The following is an 11,493-nucleotide window of genomic DNA, read 5'->3' as shown; positions in this document are numbered from 1 at the left end:
TTTTCTGGAAGAAAGGCCTCAAAAGTCCCACTCAATTCCATATAACAATACTTCAAAGATCAATTAGGTTTTCCTTTCCTTAATATTTTTGTTTTTGACTTCTAATCCTAAAGACTAGATTAAAACTTAGCTCATTTCCCAGAAGGCATTGCTTCCCTTTGCTCTATGAAAGAGTCCATCAAGACCTCTTCCTCAAAACCATCTAGCCCCCAGCCTCCAGCCTTTTCTTGTGATGCATCTTTCTCAACATCCTGAAAAGGTAATGTAGGTAAAATATGCTCATAAACATTAAAACTAGTTGTTAGAAAGACGTAACTAGCTTTATAATTTAAGTTTTAAAGCATAAATACTTGCAGCTTAATCTGCACTGACAATGATTGTTGAAACCTAGAATTCAACATTTACAAATTCTCATTCACACACACAAAACACACTATTATCACACAACTTGTGTCTTGAGAGAATCTTCTGTTTTTTAAATCTTTGGCCTCCCAGTCAATCCCAAGTTCAACCAACTTTTCCGAGTTCTGGTAGTTACCTGGACCACTGAGGCATTGCCACAAGACTTCTTCTCTTTTGAAACATCCTTTTTCTCTAGATATTAGGATAGCTACACCAGCTTGTTTCTTCTGTGGTGTATGTTGGTGTGGGATTATCTATTGCTTGATTTTTCATGGATGTGTTTAGCTTCTTTGGGTTGAATTTTCCCTTCTAGTGCTTTCTGTAGGGCTGGGTTTGTAGACAGGTATTGATTAAATCTGGTTTTATCCTGGAATATTTTGTTTACTCCACCTATGGTGATTAAGAGTTTTGCTGGGTATAATAGTCTGGGTTGGCATCCGTGGTCTCTTAGTGTCTGCATGAGATTTGTCCATGATCTTCTAGCTTTCATAGTCTCTATTGAGTAGTCTGGTGTTATTCTGATGGGTTTACCTTTATATGTTACTTGGTCTTTTTCCTTTGCGGCTCTTAATATTTTTTCTTTGTTCTGTGTGTTTAGTGTTTTGATTATTATGTGGCAAGGGGACTTTTTTTTTGGATCCAGCCTATTCGGTGTTCTGTAAGCTTCTTGTATCTTCATAGGTATTTCTTTCTTTAGGTTAGGAAAATTTTCTTCTATGATTTTGTTGAATATATTTTCTGTGCCTTTGAGTTGGTATTCTTCTCCTTCTTCTGTCCCTATTATTCTTAGGTTTGGTCTTTTCATGGTGTCCCAAATTTTCTAGACGTTTTGTGTTATGACTTTTTTGTCTTTAGTGTTTTCTTTGACTGACGAATCTATTTTCTCTATCATGTCTTCAGTGTTAGAGATTCTCTGTTCCATTTCTTGCAATCGGTTGGTTATGCTCGTTTCTGTAGTTCCTGTTCGTTTAGTCAGGATTTCTATTTCCAGCATTCCCTCAGCATGTGTTTTCTTTATTGTCTCAAATTCATTTTTCAGATCTTGAAATGTTTCTTTCATCTGTTTAATTGCTTTTTCTTGGCTTGATTTGATTTCTTCCCATTTTTTGTTCGTTTTCTCTTCCATTTCTTTTTTTTTTTTTTTTTTTTTTTTTTTTTTGGTTTTTCGAGACAGGGTTTCTCTGTACAGCTTTGTGCCTTTCCTGGAACTCACTTGGTAGCCCAGGCTGGCCTCGAACTCACAGAGATCCGCCTGGCTCTGCCTCCCTAGTGCTGGGATTAAAGGCGTGCGCCACCACCGCCCGGCTTTTCTTCCATTTCTTTAAGGGAGTTTTTAATTTCCTCTCTAATGGAGTTTTTCATTTCCTCTTTAAGGGAAGTTTTTATTTCCTCTTTAAGAGAGTTTTTCATTTCCTCTTTAAGGGAAGTTTTTATTTCCTCTTTAAGGTAGTTTTTCATTTCCTTTTTAAGGAAAGTTTTTATTTCCTCATTGAGGGAATGTTTTATTTCTTCTTTAAGGGCCTCTATCATCTTCTTAAAGTCATTTTTAGGGTTGATCTCTCCTGTTTCTTCTGTCATGGTATGTTTAGGTCTTGCAGGTGTAGAATCACTAGGTTCTGATGTTGCCATATAGGTCTTTATGTTGTTGCCTGTATTTTTGCACTGGCGTCTACTCATCTTTTCCTCTGTGTGGTGCAGGTGGTGTCTGTGTCTGAGAGTGCCTCTCTTGTTCTAATTTTTAGTCTTGGTTTAGTAGGGGTTCTTAGTTAAATTGGTGCTATTGGGCTGTTTCTTCAGGGACAGCTGATTTCAGTCGGTGAATTATATACTTATGATTCTGGTGATCTGGTTTGGTGATTGGGTAGCGTCTTCTTCTGTGTTCCCAGGTCACGTTTTGTTCATTTGTCAACTCCTCAGCTGATCTTGTTTCTTCAGACTTCAAACTGTAGGCATCTGAATCCTCTCCCAGATGGGTTTCAGCTGAGCAGGGTAGTCTCACCAACACCTCCAAGTTGTTGGGTTTCACAGGATCAGCAGTTGGGCCCTGGGTTGTCCCCAGACAGAGTGCCCAGACTCGCCCTGGTTCGGACCCACGGAGATAGCCTCTTCCCCAGGTGTTGGGGCTAGGGGTGTCCCCATTCCAAGCTGTGTCCACCCCTCTCTGTCCCCGGGCCTGTCCACCCCTGTGGCCCGCCGCCACAGGCCCACCCGCGTCCACTTGTCTCTGCCGCCGCCGGGCCTGTATGTCCCTGTCAACTGCCGCTGGGTCTGTCTGCCTCTGCGGGCCGCCAACGGGCCTATATGTCTCTGCCGGTTGCCGCAGCAGGCCCACCTACCTCCGCTTGTCACTGCTGCCAGGCCCATCCACCTCTGCAGGCTGCCACGGGTCCTGTATGTCTCTGCTGGTTGCCGCTGTGCCTGCATGTCCCTGTCGGCTGCTACCACCGGGCCCATCCACCTCTGCAGGTTGCCGACCTGCGTCCCCCTGTCTCTGCTGCGTGGCCTGTCTACTTCTGTGGGCTGCCACTGGGCCTGAATGTCTCTGTTAGCTGCCGCCGCCGCCGCCGCCGCCGGTCCTATTTTGACTCTTTAAGACGTTTGTTAAGGTATGAATTTTATACAAAATTTATAAGATATATATATTAGAATTTTGTCATGATATTAATGGTCATATAGAGTACTAATTAATTCTAGAAATCATCTAGCTGCCTGTACATGTTTTTGTTTTTGAGTCTATCTGTTTTCTGCAGGGAATCATGACCATGCCTAACAGCAAATTTGAAGTCTCTGAAAAGTGATAGGGCCCCACAATGACAAGGAGAATGATAATACCACTAAGTTGACACTCACCACCCAAAGATTGTCATTGGACAACAAACTGCTCTGGACAATTTGGCGATGGCTAGCTGAGATAATCCAACCTCAAAGACTACTCCAGCAAGGACTTGAGATAAGCCCTGCACTTTCAAATTATGCAGACTAGACAACAAGTGATACAGCTACCTCTCCCAGAACTTGACAATTTTAAAATTATTACTCTGTTTATTTGGTAGTAATATTCATTCAAATACAGTATCTTCGCTCTGCACTAAAATTCCTGTAGGAGAATGCTTAGAGGGTAAAATAACCAAAATGCAATCAAGCTTTGGATCCACATGATCCACATGTGCATCCTGTATTTTCTTTTCCACAACGGCCAATTCTCTCTCAGCTTCAGCTGACAATTCTCTTGGACTATTTAAGTCCTTGTCACCCTCTAAGTTTTTGAACAAATTACTCAGTTTATCATTTTTTTTACCCCAACAATAATCCATTGATGGGAAATGTCTCCAAATAATCTTTGAATGTCATTAAGAGTCCGTAATTGTTCTCTCCTAATTTCTACTTTTGGGGTGTAATTTTTTGTAGAGTTATTTTATATCCTAAATAATTAATAGAATCTCCTTTTTGTATAATTTCAAGAGCAATTTGTAATCCCCAGAAAGGCCAAATTTTCTTTACTTCTTCTAACATTCTTTCTATCATTTCAATCAGCCAGTAAAATATCATCCATGTAATGATAAATTATAGATTCAGGAAACTGTTTATGAATTACTTCCAACAGTTGCTATACAAAATATCGGCACAGGGTTGGGCTATTTAACATTCCCTGTGGGAGAACCTCCATTGATATCTCTTAACCAGCTGAAAATTATTATAAGTAGGCACTGTGAAGGCAAATCTTTCTCTGCCTTTTTCTTGTAAGGGTTTTGAAAACAAACAGTCTTTTAAATTGATAACTATAAGAGGCCATCTTTTAGGTAACAGAGTAGGCAAAGGAATTCTAGATTGTAGAGAGCCCATTGGCTGAACGACCTTGTTAATTGCTCTTAGGTCTGTTACCATTCTGCACTTACCAGATTTCTTTCTAATAACAAATACAGAAGAATTCCAAGGGCTGGTTGATTCTTCAATGTTCTCAGCATTTAACTGCTCTTGTACCAGCTCTTCCAAGGTCCCCAGTTTCTCTGTTGTTAAAGGACATTGAGGAACTCATACAGGCTTGAATGTTAACCATTTTAAAGGTAGAGATGTTGGTATCTTTGAAAGATACTTTTATTTTGGAACTCAAATTGACCAACCTTTTAATGCTAAAATAAGAATGACCAAACAAATAATATTCATAATTGTGTGTAAATCCCATCAACATTAATTATCCTCTCATTTAATTCTTCCATTTTCTAACTGCCTAATGTGTTATCAAACAGAGACCAAATTCCCTCCATTTTAAAAATGTTTCCCATTTTTTAATGTAGGAAAGTATTCTATTTTAACTAACTCATCCATTTAAGATATCTTAATTGACTCACCAAGTCTGCTGACTACATAGAGCAATAGAAGTCTGAGGGAGTGTCAAAGTACCTACCTAGCATGGTAGCAATCTGAGCTTAAAAGAGAGAGAGCCCACTACCCACCAGGAGAGAAAAAGCCAAAGAGACTCTGGCCCACATGTGGAGGAGATCCAACCATGTGCACTCCAGCCTGAGCCAGGGGCCTGTAAGACCACAAGTGGCTGTTTAGTAAATTCTTGCCACAAACAGTGGGCTGCCAGTTGTAAGATGAATTAATAAATGGTCTTATTAATAAAAACCCAGAGCCAGATATTGGGGTTAAAACTGAGAGATCAGAGGAATAGGACAAGCCATAGCTGCTGGGAATGTCTTTCTGTATGCTATGAATGTGTTGCTCTTTAAAAGTAGGATCAATAATCTACCTTTTCATCCTATTATAGCTATATCCCCTTTTCTTCTTTAGAAAAATATTGCATTCATAATCAACCTACTTTAAGTAAAAATATTGGATTTTCTCTGTCCCATATCACACAGCCAACCTTATATCACTGATACCTCAGTCTCCAATAAGACCTACTTCATGTATACCCATGCCTATATGCCTTTCTGTCTCTGCAATCTTACTTCCTCTCTCCACCCAGCTACATCTCTTCCCCTTCCTGCCCAGCTCTGTCACTTTCTGTCTGTCTGTACAGACCTCCAGACATTTATGGTTAACTAGTGTTGGAATTCAAGGCATGTGCCACCATGCCTGGCTCTGTTCCCAGTGTGGCCTTGAACTCACAGAGATCCTGATGAGTCTCTGCCTCCCAAATGCTAGGATAAAAGGCATGTGCTACCGTTGCTTGACTTCTATGTTTACCATAGTGGCTGACTTTTTCCTCTGATCCTCAAATAAGCTTTATTAGGGTGCACAGTACATTGGGGGACACATTATATTACCATATAGAATACTGAGCTGGGTCATGTCAGTCTGGAGTGGAACATGCATACTGAATGCTTTCTGAGTGTTGAGTGTTTATTAGATATGCAAATATTAAGTGGCTGTTGAGTCATTAAATATGAGAATTGCCCTGGCCAGCAGGGTCTTCAACAGGGACCTAAAGGGAGGGCCAGCGAATGAGAGGGACAAGAAACACAAAGAATGAGAGCAAGACAGGACATCTGATCAAGCTCCAAATTTTTATTTTTTTCTCAAGGCATGTATAGGTAGGCAGGGGGGTTGAGAGCAGAAAGGGACTTACTAATGGGGGTTGCAAGCAGGAAGGGACTTAATTATGGGCTGTTCAGCCAGCAGGAAACGTTGCTCTGAGGGTTATCTATCTACTTTTGTCTAACTGCCTAATTGCCTAACTGCAGCTCATTCACCTGATATCTGAGAAGAGGTTCTGGTATTTGTGAGAAGAGGTTCTGGTGCTATGGAGACTTAAGCAAGAACTAGATCTAATAAATAATGTTTTCTCAAGGAATAATCCCAATAGAATGCCCCCTCCCTTGCAGAAGATGTGGCAAAGGCAGACATTGTACTAACAAATGTAGATCAACAAGGGACAGACAAAGTAAGTCTTCACTTTTGCCATTGGGAAACTCCATGAGGGGCCTCTCACAGACCCCCAGGTCAAATTCCATTCAATCCTTTCCTGTCACTGTGGAAGAAACTTCTTCTCAGAGCAATTAAAGAACCTAATGCCTATTGTAAGAAACCATACTGCTCTGGATGTTAGAACTGCTTTAGAAAATAAAACAAAAATTTAGGGAGAAATTATGAATCAAAATTGATAAAGATTAGATATGGAAACTCCCCCAAATTAGGGTTGGGGATGGGTTTTGTTTTTGTCTTTCAGGAAACTGAAGGCAAAGGAATCTGAAGATCACTGGACAAATGAGACATCTGAAGAAAAAGGATACATAGTCAAAAAAAAAAGGTCCCACAAAAAAAAATATTTTCTGCAGTGAACCATGACCACACCTAATAGCAACCTTTGAAGTCTTTGAAGAGATGATGCAATCCCACAATGACTACTCCACATGGACTACAATAATGCCATTAAGATGACAAACACCATCTAAAGATCTGCTTTGGACTACAAATTGCTCAGGACTATATTATGAAAGACCCCCACTCCATTATGAGGATATGGGGCGTTGGGCCGATGAAATGCCCCCCCCCTCCCCGCATCCCAATAACTTAACCTAAGAAACACCATTCTGAAGGAATCAGAAAAACAGGAGTTCACAGCTGTGGCCAGTCATCCAGCCTTGAGAGAGACATAACTATGGCCAGCCATCTGGCCTTGAGAGAAAGAGATAACTGTGGCTGGCCATCCGGCCTTGGGAGAGAGATAACTGTGGTCGGCAGCCTTGGGAGAAAAACAGTTGAGTCAAATCAGGATATTTTATGGCTGGCCCCCTGGCCTTGAGGAATAAGCAGCTGGGCTGGGAAAACACCCACTATACTCTGGGCAAGGTCATGTCAGCCACATATCAAACTTCTGAGAATTAAGAATACGACCCCAAGTTCACCTGGCCTTCTTTGAAACAACCAATAGGAGCCCTGTAACTATGCTTCTCACTTCTGTAACCGCGCCTCTGCCCCTGGGATCCTATAAAAAGTCCCCCTTGCCCTAGGAAGGCGCGCAAGTCCTCCGAGAGACTTCGCCCCAGGTACCTGTGTATCAAAATAAACCCTCTTGCTGTTTGCATCTGATCTGTGGTTTTGGCGTGTTCCTTCGGTTTGGGGTCTCTCCTGAAGGAAGATCTCCCCTGGGGGTCTTTCAATTAAGATGGCTAGCTGAGATGATACAGCCTCACAGACAACTCCTATCAGGACTTAACCATAATCCTAAATTTTCTTTGTGTCCCTGTAAGACTATCAGCACCCCTAATCAGTAGGAAGTTGCCTTGAAAACTATGTCCACTTTCCCAAAAAATGGATTATGGATATCTGTCTTTGATTAGGGGTTGGTTAAAAATTGTTATTGGTCATAGTCAATCTCTTCCTAAAAGAAGAAAGGGGGATGTGGTGTAGAAATGTATTATATAAAAATGTATTTTATAGAAATTATTAGATTAGAAAAGTAGATTATTAGGCCGGGCGGTGGTGGCGCACGCCTTTAATCCCAGCACTCGGGAGGCAGAGCCAGGAGGATCGCTGTGAGTTCGAGGCCAGCCTGGGCTACCAAGTGAGCTCCAGGAAAGGCGCAAAGCTACACAGAGAAACCCTGTCTCGAAAAACCAAAAAAAAAAAAAAAAAAAAAAAAAAGAAAAGTAGATTATTGAATCTATTTCAAAAAATAGAAATCATAACATAAAAGGGTAGATTATTGAATGTACTTTGAAAAAAAGTAAAAGAGGATATAGATACAATAAGATAAAAGGTAGATTATTTAATCTACTCAAAAATAGAGATATAGAAATAATAGGATAAAAGTGTAGACTATTGAATCTACTCTGAAAATAAAAAATGTGAATATGGATATAATAAGATAAAAAGTAGATTTTTGAATTTACTTTTAAAATGCACCTACTAGTTTTAAATATTTTACATTGGATTGGAATTTTGTATATTGATACAAAGTTGAGATTAATTTTGTTAGAATATACTGTACATATACTTCTAATCTTGTTCAAGGTATTGTACCTATACAGTTCAATTAACAATGTAATGCAAATTGCTATTCCTTAAAAGTTATTATTATCAACTAATTAAGATATAAAAAAATGAAAGTTAGTAGCTATTAAAATCAAACTTGTAGTCATGTTAGGTATGTTTTCAAGGTCAAACTTCTATTTTATTCTTCTTTTCTTTTTTAAGATTTACTTATTTATTATGTATACAGTATTCTGCCTACATATATGCCTGCAGGCCAGAAGAGGGCACCAGATCTCCTTACTGATGGTTGGGAGCCACCATGCGGTTGCTGGGAATTGAACTCAGGACCTCTGGGAAAGCAGCTACTGCTTTTAACCTCTGAGCCATCTCTCCAGCCCCAAACTTCTATTTTAGATAGACAAGTCATCTTCAAACACTTCAGAGATCTACAGCATATGCCATTTAAGATATTTTAATAACATAATAATACAGATTCTTTTTTTTTTTTTTTTTTTTTTTTGACAATGAGACATGTCTGCTCCTGGCAACACCAATCTACTTCAGATAAGATGATAGGCATCAAAGAAACTGTATAAGGAGTCTACTTTCTTTGTGGCAAGTTAGCCACTGGGCAAGAAAGTGCCCTTGCTTTGACTGCTGACAGTATGCTGTCCAAATGGACAAGTAGGACACAAAAGAAAGGACTGCCAAACTTTGCCAAGACATAGTAGGGCAGCCCTTCAGAAAATCCTGCTTCACAGAGAAATCTGTCAGATATGCTAGGCCTGTAGGCTGAAGATGGATGCCCCAATTTTGTAGAGGAACCTTGGGTGACTGTCCAGACAGCCAGCTGTTTCTGTCAATTCTCAAATTTTTTGGAAGCCACTTGTTTGCACTTTCTGCTTATTTAGTTAATATTATTTTCTTCTCGGGTCTCTGAGGAAGTTGAAGACTAGATAATTATAGTTTTCCTTGTTAACAAATTTAGAAAAGAAACTAACTAAAGAGGTACAAAGTGGATAATTTTGAAAGACATCAAAAGATAGTATTTGGTTGGTAATACAAGTTAGGATAGAAAGTGAATTAGGTACAATTCTGGATTCACCAAAATAGGATAAATAATGGAGTGTTTTCTCTGAATTTGTCAAATGTTTATGGACTGGACATTGTTAATGAAATTCTTGACTGTATATATTATGTATACTTATTGTATATAGTTTTTCTTATATTAGTTATAACCTTCTTTTATAATTTTAGACAAAAAAAGGGGAAATTTGATGATATATTATGTACCCTAATAAACTTTGCCTGAGGATTAGAGGACAGAACAAGCTGCTAGATTAAACAGAAATCAGACAGTGGTGGCATACAACTTTAATCTTAGCACTTGAGATCTCATGCCTTTGTTTGGGAAGTACACATTTCTTTAATCCCAGGATTATGGCAAGGCAGAGAAAGGTATATAAGGCATGAGGAGACAGGAACTAAAGATTTTTTGGCAGAAGTGTCTCTTTCAGCTAGAAGCCCTTTCAGCTGGAGCTCTTTCAGGCTGGGGAGTTGGTGAGGTAAGAGGTAGTGGCTGTGGCTTGCTCTGCTTCTTTGGTCTTTCAGCTTTCACCCCAATGTCAGGCTCTGGGTTTTTTTATTATAAGATCTTTAGTAATTCAAACAACATTTTCTCTAATTTTACCAAATGCAAATGGATTAGATAGTGTTTTTGTAATTCTTACTCCATAACTGTTTATTGTTCATAGTTTTACTTTGTTAAAACATTCCTTTTTAATTGGACAAAAGGGGCCAAATACTATGGGACAATTCTTTTCTATACTATAAATATGTATTATTCTCGTTGGTTAATAAAAAGCTGGCAGGTTGGTAGCTGGACAGGTAGTTAGGTGGGAGAGCCAAACTGAAAATGATGGGAAGAAGGAGGGTGGAGTCAGGAGGAATCCAGCCAGCTGCCAAGCAAGCAGGATGTGTAAAAAATGTGGTAACAAACCATGAGCCATGTGGCAAACCATAAATGGAAATATATGTTAATTTAAGTATAAGAGTTAGCTAGTAACAGGCCTCAACTATTGGGCAGAACATTTATAATTAATATAAGCCTCTGTGTTGGTTATTTAGGAGTAGGCAGTAGGGACAAGAAACATCCATTTACAGTGGTTAAAACAAAAACTTATAACTGATCAAAGTGCAGGGAATAAGTAATAGTGGTGTACTCAGCCACTAACATGAAAGCAAAATCACACCTGCAATACTCAGGGACCATTGAGGAAGAAGGGTAGAAAGAGCCAGAAATCGGGGAAGACAGGAGCAAAAAAGTATCTTTTGGACATGACAGAACTTCTGCACTCATGAACTCATAGCAACTGTGGTTACCCAAACAAGATGAATGCAGTCAACATTCTAGTACAGAAGGCATAAGAAGCACATGAGACCCACCTCTAATTAAGAGCCTTTTCACTATCCCCAGGGAAAGTATTTATGTCATGTAATGTCTAGTACTTACTACAGTCTAAAGGACACAAGATGTCAGAATGATTCCTTATTAGTGATGTTGATTAGTGGCTTACTGATGAGGATGATGAGGGTTAGATATTTTTTCTCTTCAATATCTGCCTGATAAATATTTTCAAATTGTATTATTAATCAACTCTCCAATAATTTCTACCAAGTGCTGTATACATGTATTTGTGTTCATTTGGATTCACGAATTATTTTACATTTAACAATTTTTGTTGTATCCAAAAAGATGCTCTGAGACAGAAGAGATGGCTCAGCAGTTAAGAATGTATATTGATCTTACAGAGGACCCAAGTACACTGCCAGCACCCATACTGAATAGCTTACTCCAGCCCCAGAAAATCCAATACTCTTTCTTTATCCTTGATCATCTACACTTACATCACAAACTCATTCCCAGACATACACATAATTTAAAAAAATATAAAATAAATCTTTCAAAGAAAATGTGTTATCACATACCTTACTTCATATTTGATAGAACTTCATTAACTTTTAGGAATTTCCTTGCATTTTTGACATAACAATGTCAAGTTTTAGCTCATCCTTACTCTGACCCAGACCAGCCACTTTCCCAATAGGTTTCTTTCTCCCTTCCTTCATTCGTTCCTTCGTTCCTTCATTCCTTCGTTCCTTCCCTTC

This window comes from Peromyscus maniculatus, chromosome 7 (assembly GCF_049852395.1).
Source record: "Peromyscus maniculatus bairdii isolate BWxNUB_F1_BW_parent chromosome 7, HU_Pman_BW_mat_3.1, whole genome shotgun sequence".
NCBI lineage: Eukaryota > Metazoa > Chordata > Mammalia > Rodentia > Cricetidae > Peromyscus > Peromyscus maniculatus.
Note: the sequence above shows the minus strand (reverse complement) of the source record.